At 41.8% G+C, this 22,338-nt stretch overlaps 1 long non-coding RNA gene across 1 annotated transcript; it reads left to right on the top strand.

Annotated features, from left to right (window-relative positions):
* Positions 1-18,337: 18,337 nt before the first annotated feature.
* Positions 18,338-19,392, top strand: LOC306998825. Its single transcript, XR_013797675.1, has 3 exons — positions 18,338-18,448; positions 18,979-19,019; positions 19,282-19,392. It is a non-coding gene; the product is annotated as an uncharacterized lncRNA (long non-coding RNA).
* The last annotated feature ends 2,946 nt before the right edge of the window (positions 19,393-22,338 follow it).

Below are 22,338 nucleotides of genomic sequence, written 5' to 3' on the forward strand. Positions count from 1 at the left end.
AATACTGCAATAGGCTAATTGAAAAAAATATTTTAAATTAGATTTTTTTTACAAAATATTATTATTATCAATGGCAAAAATGGACCATAATTATTTCATAAATATGAATTGGTATCATAAAATGCTCTCAAAATACAAAACAAAACAATTATTGAACTAAAGTAACTTACATTGATTTTGCTTAAGTTTCATTTTCAGGTGTCCGGTCACGAAGAAGACAAATGAGGAGCTTTAGTGATATAACGCAATTGTTATAGTAATATAACACAAGGTATCATTATAAAAATGTAAATTACACTTTTCAAAAATAAAATATATAAACTTTAATTTGTGTAACAAATCCTTACTCGCATGCCAAACCCGCAGCGCTGCATATATAAGCTGGGGTCTGTGCAGGGCCGTAGCTAGAGGATCCGGGGCCCCCTGAAAAAATATTGATGTGGGCCCCCCACCACCCTCCACCAATATATTTTCTGCATGCATACTCATATATTGTTGGCGTACTGTACAATATGCATGGAGGCCCACATGTAACTAGGGTTTTCTTACAAAATAACAAAGCAGATAACAAATAAATGTAAATCAAGATTTTAATGAACATCGGCAAAAGCAAAATAAACAAATATAACATTAAATATAAAAAGAAAATAGGCCTAAATAGAAAAATGACATTTCTTTCAAAAATGAACATTGAAATAGCTAACTAATAAAATTAAAAAGTATCTTAAAATTCTATAAAATTACAACTAATACAAATTAACAAAAAGCTTGAAGTGGAGTGAAGTGAGGTGTAAAGTCATCAAAGGTTAGGCCTATCAATCAAAAAAAAAAAAAAATAAGAAAACCAATTTTTAAAAAAGGAACGATAAAATAATGTTTTTATGGGTTGTAACACAGTCTCATCTCAAAACGTCACATACTGACGTGGTTTGACCATACGGCAACATACGACGAAAAGGGTACCCCTATACCGTCAATATGAGACGGTTCAGGTTATGGTTAGGTTTAGGTATGGTTAGGGTACCGTTAAGGGGCGCTGCTGGTGCGCTTATGTTCCGTCTCATATTGACGTTATGGGGTACCCTTTTCATCGTATGTTGCCGTATGGTCAAACCACGTAAGTAACAGTCTTAAGAATGTAGTCAAAGTTTTAAAAAAGATTTATCTTATTATGTATTTTAATAGAGATAATATGGAACTGGTAAAATAATATTTAAATAAAGCTCATACATTAATTCAAGTGCAGTTGTATTCGTGTTTCTTGATGTAATAAACACATCACCAGCCAGCAGGTCATATAATGCATGCAATGCGTCGTGTCTCGTGTCAAGTTATTTACAATAGTGAAAAGGACAGGGATTTTAATCGCGTAATCATTCAGTCGGTAGTGCCGCTCGCGCCCGTTAATGAAAAGTGAAAGAAGACGGTAGTTTTCTGATTCTCAGCGAACAATACACTTACAATACACTTACCTGCGTTAAAGAAGGTTTTAATTGACTGGGATCCAACAACTCTCCTGGCCTCCCTCTCCTTCTTTTCGTGGCGTTTCTGATAACCAGATTTGTATTTTCTTTTTCCCGACATTTTTCCAGTGAGTCAGTTCCACCAGATTAACGTCTTCAGGCAATGCCGCCTCAACTCTGATTGGTTCTCTTCACGAGCTGGGGCGGGGTATTTATTAATAACTAATAAATAGATCGGACTAAACCATTTTTAGGGAGGTAAGAGAAGCAGCTATTTGGAAAAAATATTTAACCAAGTTGCATGTTTTTTTGTGGTTTTCATTTTAAATCTCAGGCATACAACTAATAAATATTATAATTATTCATGCAATAGTGTCCCTATAGTATAACTGCTGGATTTTGTGGGGCCCCCTGGGCAGCGGGGGCCCCTATAATTGTCACCACCTTTCACCCCACCAGCGACGGCCCTGGGTCTGTGACAGTCGCGTGCACACCTGACCCGCTTCTGAAGAGGACATCCCCTACCACCAGTTTTTTTTAGGTAAGGTTAAAGTTCTTTTTACTTAACCATTTTATTTTATTTCAATTCAATTATTTAAAACATAACTGAAACCAAATAACATCGAATGTGTAGACAGGATAATAATACAATTGAACCACAAGGACCGTCTGAGCAAATCAGTTCGTTTTTCTCAGGGTAAAAACGGCAGCTTTTTACACCAAACTCAATGAATGGTCATAATATTGACATACTGCCTTTTCCAGTTAATATACCACATTTACTTCTCACACAAACAAGTTTTCCGTCCTTTTTGTGCTAACTAACCACTTTAACCACTTCTGCACTGTTAAACGCCGTGGTTGCCATAAATACCGTTATGTCTGTGTGACATCATCCTATTCAGAGAATCTCCTTCGTTTTTTAGGGTTATATCTGTCATGTTAACAATACTTAAAGATTAACAGATAACACTCGCAAGTCATCATATATTAAAATAATACAACACCAATAATGATTTTCAATAATTAAAAAAACATCTTACTGTGATTTAAAGGCTTCTTGGTTGTTAGGGGCGGTTGTAGGTCTCATCAAAAGCATTGTTCTATTCTGTAGTAGAATATTTTTGCACATAATCATTAATCAGAGCTTTTTTTAACTTTGGGAATTTATACCACGAAAATATTTCTCTTCTCTTTTTCAGTGTCTATTCCCATCTGATTTTTGTAAGTGATCAATCTAGCAGTCATCCTGCATGATTTGACATACTGATCAGTCAATATGATCACTGAAAACTGAATGCATTTTTAACTTGTACAGATACCTTGCTTACATTGTCATGTTTCTTCTTTTTCTCCCCTCTGCTTGTGTCTCAACAGCCGCTAAAATACACCCCAAAGGCTCTTTTAAGAGCCACTGCACAGACCATTTCTTTGGCATTAATTTGTAAGTATATGTTCTGACTAGGGCTGTCCCCAACTAAAATGTTCTCTAGTTGACTAGTTGTCGTTCATTTAGGCCATTATTCGACTAACAGCACGTTTATATTAAATTAACTAATATACTACACTGAAAAAAATGAGTCGTTGGATCAAAGTAAAAAGATTACTCCAACTTGTTACAAGTAATTGGTTTATTTTATCTCAACTTTAATTTACTCAAATCACATTTCCATAGTCAACTGAAAGTAAAAATACTCTTTGTACCAAAGAGATTTGTTTAATTGGCATTAAATAAAAATCAAAAATTTGGATTAACTTAATTTTTCACAATTTAAGAAAAGTTTCAGTTTTCATTTTTAGAAAATAAATACAAAACAAAATTATACATAACATGAAATATCACTGAATTTATGTTTGAAAAAAGAAGCCTTACACTCTGGAATCCAGGGGCGCCGTATAGGGGGGAAAAGTTAGGACGATTCCAAGGGCCCCTGACTGACAGGGGCCCCAACAAATAGGTAAAGAGTAATTAAAAAATTGTATTATATTATACACTATATAATTCATCATCATTGAGTATATTTCAAATAGTAATTAAATTAATGATGTCTTTGATTGTACTTATTTTGGAAATCAAAGTTAAATATCCCCATTGACCAAAAAGTAAACATCCACCCCCCTGTATCTGCATGAAATGGTTTGGTCCTGCCTTAGCGCACTCATCAGTAGCCGCGTTTCTATTGACTAAAACGTCATTTTCCTCTCGGGAAAAGTCATTTAAAAAATCATGCCAACGGACGTTGGTAGGTTTATATATCCCAGCCACCGCACTAGACATTATTATTATTAAGGGAAGGAGACGTAGGCGTTTTATTCAAGCATCAATGGCAAGGAAAGACTGTGAGCGGCAGATGTGAGGAGTTTCTGGGTGTTTCTCCCTCATTTCTGCTTCGAGGTCTTGATTGTGGCATTTCTTTGAGGTTTAGAATCCAGTATTCCTGTAATTCTTTAACAGATTGACACCCTTTCTTTAGTCTTTCCTCTCTCTCTTTTCTCTCTTTCGTTTTTTGAAAACCAGATTTTCTTTTACTATGCAACTTTGTGGTGTCTGTCATCCGCGTTTCAATTACCCTTCAAATTGCGCAAATTGAAATTGCGAATCGAAAATCGGCTCAATGGAAACAGGTCAATTTCGCAATAACTCCCATTTATCTCAATTTTTTTTTTTAGATTTGCATGAGGTGGTTTTTCAGGCAATTCGCAAAATAAATATTTCGCAAAACTGCAATGGAAACGTAGATGACGTGGTGTGTTTGGACAGAATAGACGAGTTGTTTATTAAATTCATAAAAGACAAAAGAATTACAGGAATACTGGTGTATTTCAATTTATTTTTAGAAGCTTACACACACACACACTGTTTTGTAGCACTGTAATAACCCTGATGTGGAAATTCCGTTTTACACGTCAACTTTATTTTGTTGTTGGCATATATGTGCAGTTAAGTAAAAAAAAAAAATCAGCTGTTTTCATTGTTTTGAGATGATGATGTTAATTTATTTTGATTAAAAAGTTCATATATATTTAGTTTTTTTAGTTTTTCTTTTTTTTAAATCTCAATAAAAATACATTGAGACTGTAAAGGATTGCCTTAAGGACATTTTTATGGTGGCTTTTAAACTTGCATCAAATAGTGAATTGCATACTGTATGCAGACTTGCATTTACAAATCACCAGCAGTAGGCTAAATAATGTGCTAGTACTAGTATTGAACTACAAGAAGCAAAACAGTTGCAAGCATTTGATTAGTTATGTAAAGCATCTGATGGGACAGGTACGTCCTAGAGATCTGGTGACAACAGCTGCGCGGAGGGGGCCCAATTGAATTTTTTTGTCATGGGGCCCAAAATTCCTGGCGGCACCCCTGCTGGAATCAAACATTTAACTGTTTATTTGTTGCAATCTTAAGACAAACTCACAAAACCCTGAATTTCCACTAAACATTTAAGCAATAATTCAATTGATTTAGAAAAATCAGTGCATGACAAAAAAAAATAAAAAAAATTTCAATAATAAAATAGTCAACAATGACATTTTGTAAAACAAAATCATCAATAATGTAACATACATTTGCAACAGTAAATCAAACAACTGTCACATTGGACAAATTATTTTGCATTAAATTCAGCAATATTGTCAAGACTGAAGACTTGTGAGGAAATAACAGGAGGATGCAAGATGCAAGTAAAACTCAGTTTATTATAATGTGGTCAGATGTAAAGACACAGGTCGGGGACAAACACTCAGGTGGCAAACGAAGCAGGGACGAGATGGCGATCCAGTGGTGGTGCGGTGGTCAGCGTGCTCGAGTGAAACCCAGGAACCGTGGAACATCCAGACGACACGAAGAACTGACGAAATCCAGATGAAGAACTTTACAGACAAGGCACGAGAACAAGACACACACCGAGGAACAACCACAACGATCTGACAACATGAGAGGGAAATTACTGGGCATATAAAGGGAACTGGAATTAATGACAGCTGGTGACACTAATCAACACAACGAATAACCACACCCACACAATTACACTCACTCAGACACATCAGCATGAGACAGCCGATTCATGAACCGTGACAGTACCCCTCCCCCTAGGAACGCCTCCTGGCGTTCCCAGACAACCTTACCTGTCGATTGTAATCATCGATAAGGGAGTGATCCAGAATGTCTCTAGCAGGTACCCAACTTCTCTCCTCCGGACCGTAACCCTCCCAGTCCACCAAGTACTGAAATCCACGTCCCCTCCGTCTCGAGTCCAGAATGCGGTTTACCAAATACGTGGGTTCCCCATCTACGAGTCGCGGCGGGGGGGGGGGGGGGCAGGCGGATTAATGTGAGAATAAAATACGGGCTTGACTCTAGACACATGGAAGGCGGGGTGAATTCTCCTGTACGCAGGAGGGAGTTTGAGTCGGACTGTCACCGGACTAATAATTTTGGTGACAGGAAACGGGCCAATGAATTTGGGAGCTAACTTGTTAGACACGGAGCGGAGTGGAATATTCTTGGTAGAAAGCCACACTTTTTGACCCACGACGTAAACGGGAGGCTTTGACCGGTGGCGATCGGCCTTGGCCTTCATGCGCCCCCCCCGCTTGGAGTAGAGTCTCACGGGCTCTAGTCCAAGTACGGCGGCACCTCTGGACGAATGCGTGAGCGGAGGGGACCGCGACCTCGGATTCTAGACTCGGAAAAATTGGTGGCTGGTAACCTAAACTACACTTAAATGGCGAGAGGCCCGTGGATGACACTGGTAACGAATTGTGGGCGTACTCCACCATAGAAAGCTGTTGGCTCCAGGACGACGGATTCTTGGCAACCAAACATCGCAACATTCTCTCGAGGTCCTGATTGGCTCGTTCAGACTGGCCATTACTCTGGGGATGATAGCCCGAGGACAGACTGACCGTGGCCCCCAGTAACTTACAAAATTCTTGCCAAAATTTGGATACGAATTGGGAACCCCTGTCAGAGACCACGTCCATCGGGAGGCCATGTAACCGAAAGACGTGATCTATGACTGTGACCGCTGTCTCCTTGGCTGAAGGTAATTTGGGCAAGGGGATGAAATGTGCCGCCTTCGAGAACCGGTCCACTACGGTTAAAACAACCGTCATGCCATTGGAGGGCGGGAGGGCGGTGACAAAATCTAGAGCGATATGGGACCAGGGTCTCGAAGGGACAGGCAGCGGTCGAAGTAACCCGTCTGGGGGTTGGTTAGATGTCTTACCAGTGGCACAGACTGAGCAAGCCAAAACAAAATCGTGAATGTCGCGAGCCATCAATGGCCACCAGAATCGTTGCTTAACTAGAAAACTGGTGCGAGTCACTCCTGGATGGCAAGCCACGTTGGAGCAATGACCCCATCGAATAACGTCGGACCATAACCCCTCCGGAACAAACAAACGACTCGGTGGGCAACCAGGCGGAGGCGTTACCCCTTCTAAGGCTGTCTTGACCTTCGATTCGCCCTCCCATACCAGAGTGGAGATGACAACTTTCTCAGGTAAAATACACTCGGGAGTCACCGGGCGTTCAGATGGATCAAAAATACGAGATAAAGAGTCGGGTTTGATGTTTTTGGACCCCGGGCGGTACGAGAGAACAAAATCAAAACGTCCGGAAAAAAGAGCCCACCGAGCCTGCCTGGAGTTGAGTCTTTTAGCAAATCTGATGTATTCAAGATTCTTATGATCGGTCCAGACGATAAAGGGCACCCCCGAACCCTCTAACCAATGACGCCACTCCTCCAACGCTAACTTAACTGCCAACAACTCCCTGTTACCAATGTCATAATTACGTTCGGCAGGCGATAGTCGATGAGAAAAAAACGCGCAGGGATGCATCTTGTCGTCTGAGGAAGCGCGTTGTGAAAGCACTGCTCCTACTCCCACCTCTGACGCGTCGACCTCCACCACGAACTGACGTTTGGGATCAGGGGTGACAAGAATGGGAGCCGAAACGAAACGACTTTTGAGGTTGGTGAACACTGCCTCGGTAGTGTTCGACCACCTGAACGTCGTTCGGGGGGAGGTCAAGGCAGTCAGAGGTGCGACTAGTTGGCTGAAATTGCGAATGAAACGCAGATAAAAATTGGCGAACCCCAGAAACCGCTGTAGGGCCTTACGGGAATCTGGACTTGGCCAATCTACCACAGCCTTAACCTTGTCAGGATCCATGCGCACTCCCTCAGAGGAGATGATGTACCCTAGGAAGGGAACAGACTGTGCATGAAACGCGCATTTCTCCGCCTTGACGAAAAGCCCATTCTCTAACAGTCTCTGGAGCACTCATCTGACGTGTTGAACGTGCTCCTGGAGAGACGAAGAAAAAATCAATATATCATCCAGGTAAACATATATGAATTGATCTACCATGTCTCTCAACACGTCATTCACGAGTGCCTGGAAAACCGCTGGGCTGTTGGAAAGCCCGAAAGGCATAACCAAATATTCAAAGTGCCCCCTAGGGGTATTAAAAGCGGTTTTCCATTCATCCCCCTTCCTGATGCGGACCAAATGATATGCATTACGTAAGTCCAGTTTCGTGAAAATGGATGCTCCCTGCAACCTCTCGAAAGCTGAAGACATCAACGGCAAAGGATAAGAATTCTTTACCGTGATGTTGTTCAGCTCTCGGTAATCAATGCAAGGTCGCAGAGAACCATCCTTCTTCCCAACGAAAAAGAACCCCGCCCCCGCAGGAGAAGAGGAAGGCTGGATGAACCCAGAGGCCAGAGAATCAGAAATATATTTCTCCATGGCCTCCCTCTAAGGAACAGAAAGAGAGTAAAGTTTGCCCTTAGGCGGAGATTTACCTGGCAGTAGATCTATTGCACAGTCATAGGAACGATGCGGAGGGAGAGAAGCAGCCCGAGACTTACTGAACACCTCCTTCTGGTCGAGATACTCCGCGGGCACGTTAGACAAATCCGCTGCCTCACTCTGAAACACAGAACCAGACACAGAGGGACAGGCAGACACTAAACAGGACTCATGACAGTGGTTACTCCATGTGGAAACAGTGTTGGTGCACCAGTCGACACGGGGGTTGTGTCTGGAAAGCCACGGGTGGCCCAAAACCACTGGTGCAAGTGGTGAGTCCATGAGTAAGAATGAGATGAGTTCTGTGTGATTGCCAGAAGTGATGAGGGTGATGTCTTCAGTGGAATGTGTAATCCGGGGAAGTTCTTGACCATTGAGTGCGTTGACGGTAATCTGGTGCGAGAGAGGAGTGACGGGGATCTGAAGCTTAAGTGCAAGTTTGAAGTCCATGAAATTACCCTCCGCTCCCGAATCCAGTAGTGCGTTGGTGCAGTGCGTCGACATTCGCCATCTCAGTCTTACCGGGAGGAGGGTCGATGATGGTGATGAGGTCTTCTCGGCGGAGATCCCACCCGATAGTAGCCTCATACTTACTAACGGGCTTGCTCTTTTACTGGGCAGGAGTGGATGAAGTGGCCCGCCCGGCCACAGTATAGACAGAGTCCTTGGGATCTCCGCCTTTCCCTCTCCTCCCGGGAAAGCCAAGCTCTCCCCACCTGCATGGGCTCGTGGTCGAATGCGGGGCTGACCGCGCTCGCACCACCTCTGTGCTGGACTGTGGACGGCTGGGGCGCGTCAATTTGGTCACACGGTTCAGTCGAGCGTCTACTCTCAGAGCAAGTTCCACCAGTCCGTTCAGCGTCTCCGGTAAGTCCATCGCGTAAATCTCCTTTTGAACGCGGTCAGCCAGCCCATGCAGGAACATATCTATGGAAGTATAATAATGCCAAATGTTTTTGAAACAAAAAGCCTGTTGAATTGCACTACTTGAAAAAAAATATGCATTGCATTAACCATGCTTGCATTTTAATGCATTGTATTTTAGGACTTGCATTTTTTTATTGCCTCAAATTCAACATGGTTGAATATTTAAGCAGTGAATATTTCAATTCAAAACATTTCAAACACATTTTCATTATTAAAAATTCAATAATCCATATTCACCTTTCATATTTCAATTCCAAAATATTCAAACGGTTTAAAAATACAACCTTTAATATTCAACAGGGAATTTTCAGTCCATTTTATTTCGCTTTAAAAATTCGCTTCCTCAAATTCAGTGGTTAAAATTCGACAGTAAATTTAACATTGACATCCAGGAACTGCAGGAAAAGCAGTAGATTACCGAGCATAATCTCCACCTGCTGTTATTCGGCCTCACCAGCAGGGGGCGCAAGCGCGTGTTGTTGACGAAGACGAGAGCAACAGTTCATTCATAAAAACCCGTTTATAGAAATGTAAGTGTATTTGTGATTATTACGAGTGCTGTTTTTACAGCTGAGATTATAATGTTATTCCCCCGATGCTGATGTACAGATCAAATGTTACATTTGAAGTAGACATATATTTCTCTTGGTTGTTTAGTTGCCTTAACATTATATCACTGCGATGTGCTGCAGTAGCCTAGTGTTTCCCTCAATACTTCAGGATTGCTGGACATATAAAACGCTCAACGTAGCGTGGACTAGTAGATATAAAAGAGCAAACTCGCACTTTATTGAGAAGGCTGTAGGCCTATAGGTACTATATGGCTACGGGCAGCAGACTAAAGATAAACTTAACGCGCAAGGTTTCACGCCAAGTTTCCCTGTGATATGGCATAAAGTTGGCTTGACATTAGACATTCGCACATTTAGGGACCGTCTCTAAATTACACACGACATTGGTACACCCGTTTCTAACTTCAATAGCATTGGGAGAGAATGACTTACAGAAAACTGGTACGTCAGGCATGATACACATGCACACCTTTTATATTTTTGATAAGTTGAAGTTTGCTATTGAAGTTAGAAACGTGTGTAATGTTGAATGTAATTTTAGAGACGGTCCCTAAATGTGCGAAAGTCCACTGTCAAGCCAACTTTATGCAAGTATCCATATGCATAATGCGGGTGGGATATGTCCCACCACTTTCTGCCAGGGTAGATATTGTCCCCACCTCGCAGCACGGATGTACAAACAGCCGAAATAAAACAACTCCAGTTAACCAGCAGAGCATTCATTTAGTTCGTTTGTTAAACAAGAGGCAATCTAGCGCTGAAATGTGTATGAAATCAAGTGCTCATTGCCACTGCGATCAGTGGTGCGGATAGAGTATGTGGCTCGCGAACACTCTTCACTCAGACGCGCTTCAATCAGTTGCGGAGACTCTCGTTCCGGTGAAATCACAAAACAAACTGCACACTAAGTGTCCCAGCTTGATAAACAACCACTGACAAACATAATCGGTTTTGATGAGAAAAAAAAACTATACGAGTGCGGATTCGAACCCAGAACTTCTGACCCTCATGGCTAAAGTTCTACCACTCGACCATTAAAGTACATTTGTAAATTAGTCGGATCTATTCATCTGAAAACTCCATAGGAAAATTCTCGGCACTGACAACATATTAGATCTCATTAAACGACAAATGAAACCCAATGTAGACCTAGGCCACTATTTGATAGCTGGACGTAATGTTACTGTACACATCTGATTTATGATTTATTATTGTATTAGCAAAACACACACACAAACAAACTGTGTGAAACTTTGCGCGTTAAATTCATATGATTCTGAGTCCGTCTGCTGCCCGTAACCACATAGTAGGCCTACTTACAGCCTAAAGTGCGAGTTTGGTCTTTTATATCTACTAGTCCACGCTACGTTGAGCGTTTTATATGTCCAGCAATCCTGAAGTATTGAGGGAAACACTAGGCTACTGCAGCGCAGTGATATAATGTTAAGGCAACTAAACAACCAAGAGAAATATATGTCTACTTCAAATGTAACATTTGATCTGTACATCAGCATCGGGGGAATAACATTATAATCTCAGCTGTAAAAACAGCTCTCGTAATAATCACAAATACACTTACATTTCTATAAACGGGTTTTTATGAATGAGCTGTTGCTCTCGTCTTCGTCAACAACACGCGCTTGCGCCCCCTGCTGGTGAGGCCGAATAACAGCAGGTGGAGATTATGCTCGGTAATCTACTGCTTTTCCTGCAGTTCCTGGATGTCAATGTTGAATTTACTGTCGAATTTTAACCACTGAATTTGAGGAAGCGAATTTTTAAAGCGAAATGAAATGGACTGAAAATTCCCTGTTGAATATTAAAGGTTGTATTTTTAAACCGTTTGAATATTTTGGAATTGAAATATGAAAGGTGAATATGGATTATTGAATTTTTAATAATGAAAATGTGTTTGAAATGTTTTGAATTGAAATATTCACAGCTTAAATATTCAACCATGTTGAATTTGAGGCAATAAAAAAATGCAAGTCCTAAAATACAATGCATTAAAATGCAAGCATGGTTAATGCAATGCATATTTTTTTCAAGTATTGCAATTCAACAGGCTTTTTGTTTCAAAAACATTTGGCATTATTTTACTTCCATACATATCCCACTGCGCCTCCTCGTTCCAACGGCACTCTGCTGCCAGGGTGCGGAACCGAATGGAAAAGTCCGCCACCTCCTTACCCGCCACTGCACGATCGAAAACTCTCTTCATTTCTTCGGAGAGTGCCTGGAATGAGGTGCAGCAGTTGTCTCCGTTCTCCCACACCGCCGTTCCCCAAAGCGCTGCTCTCCCTGACAGCAGGGTTAATACAAATGCCACCTTAGCCTGTTCGCTCTGGAAAGTGCGTGGCTGTAAGGCAAAATGCATGGAACATCTCGTGAGGAACGCTCTGCAAAATTCAGGATCACCGGAATATCCCTCTGGTGTGGGTAGGCGTGGCTCTGGTCTCTCTGCTGCTGCAGGCACTGGTGGTGGGGGAACGGGCGGCGTGGGGGGCGCAGTGGGAGTCCGTAGAAGTTGTACCTGTTGGGTGAGCTCGGACACCTGCTTCATGAGTGCTTGCACCGCTCGACCTGTGCCCGAGATGCTCTCCTCTTGTTGGTCCATACGTGAGATGCTGTGAGCAATGAAGTCGTTGAGCTGGGACGTGCTTGCTGCATCCATGGTCTGGTCAGATCGTTCTGTGAGGAAATAACAGGAGGATGCAAGATGCAAGTAAAACTCAGTTTATTATAATGTGGTCAGATGTAAAGACACAGGTCGGGGACAAACACTCGAAGCAGGGACGAGATGGCGATCCAGTGGTGGTGCGGTGGTCAGCGTGCTCGAGTGAAACCCAGGAACCGTGGAACATCCAGACGACACGAAGAACTGACGAAATCCAGATGAAGAACTTTACAGACAAGGCACGAGAACAAGACACACACCGAGGAACAACCACAACAATCTGACAACATGAGAGGGAAATTACTGGGCATATAAAGGGAACTGGAATTAATGACAGCTGGTGACACTAATCAACACAACGAGTAACCACACCCACACAATTACACTCACTCAGACACATCAGCATGAGACAGCCGATTCATGAACCGTGACAAGACTTTATAACGTGTAGTTTTTAAAAGGTTTTGTTTAAAATAAAGTTCTTTATAGAACAAAAACACTAACAAACAATTGACATTTCAGATTAATTGATTTCATTAAATTTAAGAGTAACTGTTAACACAGAAAACCTTAACTGTTAACACCGAAGTCCCTGCCCCAAAAAAGCAAACAACATAGTAGCCATTTGGTTAGAAATTGGCATTGAATTTGTAATGGAACTTGTGGTCAATTGACATTTTGTACAAGCATGTACTTAGAAATAAGCTAAATGTGTATCTATTTACACACCTGAGAAATGTTAATTTAAGGCCCCGTTTACACGATGGGAAAACGCAGATATTTCTCTGCGTTTTGGCCTGTCATTTACACGAAAACGCCGTTTTTATCCCAGAAAATGATTATTTCTAAAAACTCCGGCCAAAGTGGAGATTTCTGAAAACGCCGGTTATATGTTGTCGTGTCAACTGGGAGAAACAGGGTTTTAGGTTCTCTCTGGTTGATTCTGAGGATTCTGATTGGCTTGCATGGCTTTATCCTTCTCCCTACACTGCCGCCCATAGGTTTGGCATAGTTATGATGGCGCTCGACGGAGTATTTATGCGGGTTGTGTGCACGATGTTATTATTGAAAACGGAGGGGGGGAAATATTCGTTTCTCTAAATACCCGGCTATGTGTAAATGTGGCCTAAATATTCCCATAAAACGAAATCAGTAACATTTCCGCTATTTGATAATCAAGAACTATTTGTTCTGCACTGTAAAACAACGTGGTTTTCATACTAAGAAACCACGAAAAAACAAAACAAGCATGCAGGTTCAGACTACTGGGTCTTAATTGAAGATTTTACTCGTGGAGCTATGAGAAGAGGCTTTGCACCTTCCGCGACATCTGCCTGCTTTCTATGTCCATGATGATTTTTTTAATAGCCTCAAAGGTATATTTAAGTTGTTCTGGATACCTCAAGTTCAGGATGTAAATGATGCCAAACATGGCAAAAGCAGACGCTACTGAGGACAATTCAGGCAAAATCTCCAAACCATCAATGACAACGGTGCACTCCATGGGAGTGCTTAGACCATTTTCACGGAGCAGAAAGACCGCCATGGTGGCCTGTCCAAGTTCTCTTTGTGCTTCGTCTTTCTGGGCAATCTGAAAGACACACAAGCACAGAGAAAGTTAGAGACTGCAAGAGAAAGATTCAGTGTTTTTTTAAAGGAGTCTGTAATGGCGATTTTAATCTTTTATTTCTTATTCTGCTCCTAATGATTTAACAGATTAATGCTGTATGTTCTCTGTCTGTATTCTGAGTTTCCTGATGTAACGTTGATTCAGCTGGAGAGAGGTGTGAGCCCGAGAATGATCTGTATCTTAAGTTTCCATGCTGGGGGAAGATGTTCCCTCTTGTGTAAACGGTGGGGGTTGATAGATTCCCCTGCATTATAAAGTAGCAGGCCAATCTCTCTGGAGGAGGAGGACAGGAGTGCCAGTGTCTGTCTGTCTCTGACTCTGGCCTGCAGCCTGGCTGCAAGGCTGGAGTCAGGGAACCATTTCTTGCATGAATAAATTACTTTTCTTTTTAAATACAATTTGGATCTTGACGCTCTTTTGCCGTGATGCAATTTTTGTTTAAGTAATTGTTTTTTGCCACAACAAGTCATATAATGCCATTTTTGTACAAGTTAATATGATTCTTTAGGGTCTAAATGAAAAGTTTGTAATATACTTTAATTAAAAATTATCATTAGTATTGTAAGAAAACACTAATTTTACCTGGTCAAAAACAGCGCTGTTTTCAGCACGCCACTATAGTGCATACCGTCTTTAAATTATAATGAGCTTTGCTCACCCCGCCCAGTTTTGACAACACACATGGAGTGTTGCCTTGACAACAGTTGAGGGTATATTGTGGAGAAAGAATGGCAGCGGGAGTCTGAGGATATCTGTGCAACCGTATCAATTTGAACAAGATGACCCGGAACAAGATGATGGCCCGAAGTCCAACAAAGGCTCGAACAGGACGTTTCTGAATGGTTGGTTAACGTAATGTCACTTTGATCTATCTTTGTGTTTACTGGCAAGGTAGAGTAGTGAGATACGAACGCTATGCGTTTACTGATGTATACGTTAGTTCATTGACAGATTGATGTTACAGCTAATGGTCATTAAAAACCTTTTTCGGTAAATGTAGGCTTGTAAATGCGTAACGTTATCTATGCAGTGTTAATCAGTAACTGTTATAAACCATCTACAAAAGTAAGTGTCACCGATGTTAGGGCCGAGGGTTATTTACCACACTCCAGAGGAGCAGACACCAGAGGACACCAAGAGGCAGACAACAAGAATTAATTTAAAAGGTTTAAAGTTTTTATTAAGTATAAAAGGGATAAAAGCAGGGGTCGGGATGTTCGTGGCTGTTGCTTTGGTGAGGTGGGGGGTATTGGTAGGTACTTTTCCCGTTCTTCAGGTAAGTATATTCCTCTCTATATTCCTCTCTTTTCTCGTCGTCAGACTCGTTGGATAAGCTCGTGGGACAGACAGTGACTTTTCTCGTCGTCAGACTCGTTGGATAAGCTCGTGGGGCGGACAGTGACTTTTCTCGTCGTCAGACTCGTTGGATAAGCTCGTGGGACAGACAGTGACTTTTCTCGTCGTCAGACTCGTTGAATAAGCTCGTGGAGCGGACAGTGACTTTTCTCGTTGAATAAGCTCGTGGGACAGACAGTGACTTTTCTCGTCGTCAGACTCGTTGGATAAGCTCGTGGAGCGGACAGTGACTTTTCTCGTTGAATAAGCTCGTGGGACAGACAGTGACTTTTCTCGTCGTCAGACTCGTTGGATAAGCCCGTGGGACAGACAGTGACTTTTCTCGTCGTCAGACTCGTTGGATAAGCCCGTGGGACAGACAGTGACTTTTCTCGTCGTCAGACTCGTTGGATAAGCCCGTGGGACAGACAGTGACTTTTCTCGTCGTCAGACTCGTTGGATGAGCCCGTGGGACAGACAGCGACTTTTCTCGTCGTCAGACTCGTTGGATAAGCCCGTGGGACAGACAGTGACTTTTCTCGTCGTCAGACTCGTTGGATAAGCCCGTGGGACAGACAGTGACTTTTCTCGTCGTCAGACTCGTTGGATAAGCCCGTGGGACAGACAGTGACTTTTCTCGTCGTCAGTTTCGTTGGATAAGCCCGTGGGACAGACAGCGACTTTTCTCATCGTCAGACTCGTTGGATAAGCTCGTGGGGCGGACAGTGACTTTTCTCGTCGTCAGACTCGTTGAATAAGCTCGTGGGACAGACAGTGACTTTTCTCGTCGTCAGACTCGTTGGATAAGCTCGTGGAGCGGACAGTGACTTTTCTCGTTGAATAAGCTCGTGGGACAGACAGTGACTTTTCTCGTCATCAGACTCGTTGGATAAGAGCGTGGGACAAGACAGTGACTTTTCTCGTCGTCAGACTCGTTGGATAAGCTCGTGGAGCGGACAGTGACTTTTCTCGTTGAATAAGCTCGTGGGACAGACAGTGACTTTTCTCGTCATCAGACTCGTTGGATAAGAGCGTGGGACAGACAGTGACTTTTCTCGTCGTCAGACTCGTTGGATAAGCCCGTGGGACAGTGACTTTTCTCGTCTTCAGACTCGTTGGATAAGCCCGTGGGACAGACAGTGACTTTTCTCGTCGTCAGACTCGTTGGATAAGCCCGTGGGACAGACAGTGACTTTTCTCGTCGTCAGACTCGTTGGATAAGCCCGTGGGACAGACAGTGACTTTTCTCGTCGTCAGTTTCGTTGGATAAGCCCGTGGGACAGACAGCGACTTTTCTCGTTGTAAGACTCGTTGCATAAGCCCGTGGGACAGACAGTGACTTTTCTCGTCGTCAGACTCGTTGGATAAGCCCGTGGGACAGACAGTGACTTTTCTCGTCGTCAGACTCGTTGGATGAGCCCGTGGGACAGACAGCGACTTTTCTCGTCGTCAGACTCGTTGGATAAGCCCGTGGGACAGACAGTGACTTTTCTCGTCGTCAGACTCGTTGGATAAGCCCGTGGGACAGACAGTGACTTTTCTCGTCGTCAGACTCGTTGGATAAGCCCGTGGGACAGACAGTGACTTTTCTCGTCGTCAGTTTCGTTGGATAAGCCCGTGGGACAGACAGCGACTTTTCTCATCGTCAGACTCGTTGGATAAGCTCGTGGGGCGGACAGTGACTTTTCTCGTCGTCAGACTCGTTGAATAAGCTCGTGGGACAGACAGTGACTTTTCTCGTCGTCAGACTCGTTGGATAAGCTCGTGGAGCGGACAGTGACTTTTCTCGTTGAATAAGCTCGTGGGACAGACAGTGACTTTTCTCGTCATCAGACTCGTTGGATAAGAGCGTGGGACAGACAGTGACTTTTCTCGTCGTCAGACTCGTTGGATAAGCTCGTGGAGCGGACAGTGACTTTTCTCGTTGAATAAGCTCGTGGGACAGACAGTGACTTTTCTCGTCATCAGACTCGTTGGATAAGAGCGTGGGACAGACAGTGACTTTTCTCGTCGTCAGACTCGTTGGATAAGCCCGTGGGACAGTGACTTTTCTCGTCTTCAGACTCGTTGGATAAGCCCGTGGGACAGACAGTGACTTTTCTCGTCGTCAGACTAGTTGGATAAGCCCGTGGGACAGACAGTGACTTTTCTCGTCGTCAGACTCGTTGGATAAGCCCGTGGGACAGACAGTGACTTTTCTCGTCGTCAGTTTCGTTGGATAAGCCCGTGGGACAGACAGCGACTTTTCTCGTTGTAAGACTCGTTGCATAAGCTCGTGGGACAGACAGTGACTTTTCTCGTCGTAAGACTCGTTGGATAAGCCCGTGGGACAGACAGTGACTTTTCTCGTCGTCAGTTTCGTTGGATAAGCCCGTGGGACAGACAGCGACTTTTCTCGTTGTAAGACTCGTTGCATAAGCTCGTGGGACAGACAGTGACTTTTCTCGTCGTCAGACTCGTTGGATAAGCTCGTGGGACAGACAGTGACTTTTCTCGTCGTCAGACTCGTTGGATAAGCCCGTGCGACAGACAGTGACTTTTCTCGTCGTAAGACTCGTTGCATAAGCTCGTGGGACAGACAGTGACTTTTCTCGTCGTCAGACTCGTTGCATAAGCTCGTGGGACAGGCAGCTTCCAGGTTCGGTTTCGTTGACATGCTCGCAGAGCCACCACTCAACTCTCAGCAGTAACTGCTTCTTTGCTTCCTTCAAGGAACAGACAACTTGACAGTGAGACAGACATTAGTAGGTGAGATAGAAACGGGGTACTTTACCAGCCTTCGCTCTCGTTCTGTGTGTGATAGAGATTATTTTTGGTGGAATACAGTGCTTGTGAACTGTGGCAATAGAGGTGCGTTGAGCTCTTCTCCTCCACACCATGCACACAATCTTAGGGACCTGGGGTCCGTTCTTCGTACGTCGCTAACTCACTTAGCTGGATTTGATTGTTGGCGATTTGGCATGATCTTGGATTGTTTGGTTCTTCGACGCTCATCCTGGACTTGCTGTCATAGCAACAGGTGCGCAATCTTAAACCTGCTCGCGAGCAGGCTTATTTCATGTTAACAGGATTAGATCCCGGTTTTATAAGCGTAGGTGATCTGGGAAGTCCTTTAGCGCAGCGCGGTAGCGTACTTTTAGAGAGATAGTTTTTCTTGTGACTCGTGAGTGTCATTTGTATCATTAATTTGTTGAACAACACATTTAATGTCGGAGTCGGGCTTTAACAACAGCACAAACTGTGTGCATTTCCCTGAGATTCTTTGCGAGTGATACGGTGAACTTTTACGATGGCTGCCCGTCGTGCCATTCACAAAGTTTACCTCGCGCTTAAGCTTTTTTTTTTAGGGGTTTTTATGGTTTTTCCAGACCCAAGGTTGTAAAGCAGATTTTTTTTTTTTTTTTTTTTTTGCCAATGCAGGTACATTATATTTTTTTTATGAAGATCATGCAATCATGACTTAGCCAAAAATAATGATTTACAGTAGCCTTTGTGTCAGGCTTCACTAACGTGATTCACTAACGAGACTGTACACACGTTCCCATCAAGGCCTCAATGAAGAGGATTTTGTGAACAGTGTAAATGTGCAGGTAAGTTACTATTACAATTCTAAATATCATATTAGTAATATTATTATATGAAAAAAAAAAAAAAAGGAATGGAATCAAAAAGTATGCAGTTGACTGACTAAAATGTCTTGGCGGTGTGTGACACTATACCATATCAGTCACATTGTCACATGTAGCACATTATTTGAACATGGAAACGGAAAATATAAATATCAAGCACACTGTATTACACAGGCTACACGTATTCTGAGCCTAACATAACTATATTTTTTTCATTATGTAGGTGATTACAACATGCTTGGAGACACAGGGGCTATACCTGCAGGCAGTATTTTATGACCCCATTCCCTGACCCACAGCCCGGACAATGGAGCTCTAGCCAGGACAAGGGCACAGTTTTAAATTGAGCATGGGCAACTAAAGGGAAAATTTCAGTGTCTGAAAAGGCTGAGGGTTGCACCTGACAGGGACTGTGACATTATTGTTACATGTGCCGTATTACACATCATTACACATCAGAAAGGAGAGGATCCCTGTGGTGGAGGTGCAGCCTGATGATGACCTCCAGCCTGATGATGACCTCCAGCCTGATGATGACCTCCAGCCTGATGATCTCCAGCCTGATGATGACCTCCACCAGTGCACTTGGACGGACCTAGTAGCAAAGCGGCACGGGACAGAATTGTGGGACACCATTTTTAAAATTCACTAAATGTTTAATAAAAGACAAATATGCTTAGTTCCTTTTTTATTTCAATTATTCTTCGTAAAGAAAAGCCAGTGATCAAGCCATCTTTTGCCTGCAATAAGAGATATTATGCAAGGTCAGCAATAGTACTGTGTTCTTTTAGAGAGATATTTTTACATTAGCCTACATGCAGTGTTCACTTTCATAAAGTAAAGCAATTCAGGCTTTAGACCAGCCATTTGGATAATAGGCCTATTTAATTTAATGCAGCAACAAATTATTTTACAGTGTACTAAGATAATTAAAAGCTAATTTACCAGTAATGAAGCTGTTGCTGCTACTGGTCCCTGCCGTGGGTCTAAGGAAGAGATGCCCCCCACAATAGGGTCAATTCACATTCAACCCAAGGGCCAGCCCTTCTGTCGGGGAGTAAGTGACCACCACCTGTTTTTTATTAATTTTTATAGCCTTTTTCTTGGTTGCTGCACATGAACAACACCTGCACATCATTTAACGGTGTATTTTTAAAAGAGACCAAGAACAGTATAAGTAGCTTAGTAAAGATTACCATTTTCACTTTTACTTGTTCCAATGTTCTAGTGGGTGGTGGCTCTGACATTACAATGAACAAAGTAATTATGAAATTAAATTAAAATACAAAAATGTATATACTGTAACAAGTGATGGAAACATTTAACATGGTCCCCACTATTGAATTTAATTTGTTTGCTACTATTTGCCAGCCCCATCTCCTGGCTTTTACAGACTTTGATGTGTTCCCTTTTGCTCTGCTGCGGAGAAAAACTGTGCGTGCTCTTTTGCCACGGTGAGCAGCCAATAGCAGCGTTGCTGATCAATGTTTCTACTATCGATACATATCCCCTTTTAAACCAGCGCATGCACGCGCAATTATCTCAGATAACTCAATCCAGCTATACTAATCATAACCGGCAGGTTTGTTCGAAGAACCCAATTAGCCAGATCATGATTAGGCCGATTATATCATCTTGGATGTCTCGTTTGATCTCGGATGTTTTAAGCAACGTACGAAGAACGGGCCCCAGGACACAGCTGTCGGTGATTGGTTAGAACACTATTTATTTTGGTTTCGAGTGGTTGGTGAAACCGATTGTTTATATATTGTATATATATAACGATACCGATTGTATATATATTGTATATATATAACGATACAAATATATTTTGTTCAGGTGAAAACTTACAGCAACTAGTAATGGATGTCACTAAAGAAATGAACAAATTAAAAACATGGTTTGATAGAAATAAATTATCATTAAATTTAAATAAAACTAAAATAATGTTGTTTGGGAATTGCAATATGAATATTCAGGTAAACATACAAATAGATGGGGTTATAATTGATAGAGTTTATGAAAATAAATTTCTTGGGGTAACTATAGATGACCGAATAATTGGAAATCACACATTAATCATGTACAATCCAAACAATCAAGATCAATGTCAGTATTAAACAAAGTAAAGCAGGTTCTGGATCAAAAATATCTCCATATGTTGTACTGTTCACTAGTTTTACCATATTTGATTTACTGTGCTGAGATTTGGGGACACAATTACAAAAGTGCATTACAGTCACTATCTGTTCTCCAAAAAAGAGCAATAAGAATTATTTACAAAGTTGGGTATAGGGATCATACTCCCTCATTATTACAGTCAAAAATATTACAATTCACAGATCTTGTGAAGTATCAATCAGCCCTAATAATGTTTAAAGCTAAAAATAACCTATTGCCGAGAAATATTCAAATATTATTTAGGGCGAGAGAGGGTGGTTATAATTTAAGGCGGACACATAACTTTAAAACTAACAGGATTTGGACAACTAGGAAAAGTTTTTGCATTTCAAGCTCTGAAGTAAGGCTATGGAACAGTCTCAACGAGGAACTAAAGCAATGTTCAAACATAAATCAGTTTAAAAGCAGGTATAAAGATATGGTCTTCAAGGGATACAGGGATGAAGAAGAGGGTGAATAATCAACAGGTATTTTTGGGGTTAGTAATAATATTTTGTTCATTGTGATGTTATTATTACTTTATTTATTTGTTTTTCTTTTTTCTGTTTTATTGTTTTCCTGAGTTGCTGAAATGTATAATTTAATCTTTCATAGTAGTTATTTAAACATTTTTCCTTGTTTACATAATTGATGTACTTTTTGTATTGCTTTGAGGTATAACAAAGTAGATGTATGAATATTTGGAACGCGGGTCGATTAAATGTAAGATTTGATTTGTGGATAGGGGGTGGGATTAAATAAGTATTTTTCTTCTTCCCACTCCTTTTCGAATTTGCAATGGACATACAATAGTTCTGGCTGTAACTATTGTTAATTATTTATTTTTTTATGTTTAACTTGATTTGATTTGTGTACTTGATTTTATTTTTTGTCGCACATGTTCTTTTTGCATAAATTCAAAATAAATAAATAAATAAAAAATAAATACAAATAAAAAATGGTACAAAATCTCGCAAAGCCTGCTAAAGAGTGTGCGGTATTACTGCCCCCAAGAGGAACATATTGCAGTTGTTTTGACTGAGTTTGATATTCAAATTTTAAATGAATTAAACTTCAAAAGGGTGTGTGTTGTTACTGGATTCTACAAAAATATCTAGAT

The sequence above is a fragment of the Phoxinus phoxinus genome (genome assembly GCF_949152265.1).
Source record: "Phoxinus phoxinus genome assembly, chromosome: 5".
NCBI lineage: Eukaryota > Metazoa > Chordata > Actinopteri > Cypriniformes > Leuciscidae > Phoxinus > Phoxinus phoxinus.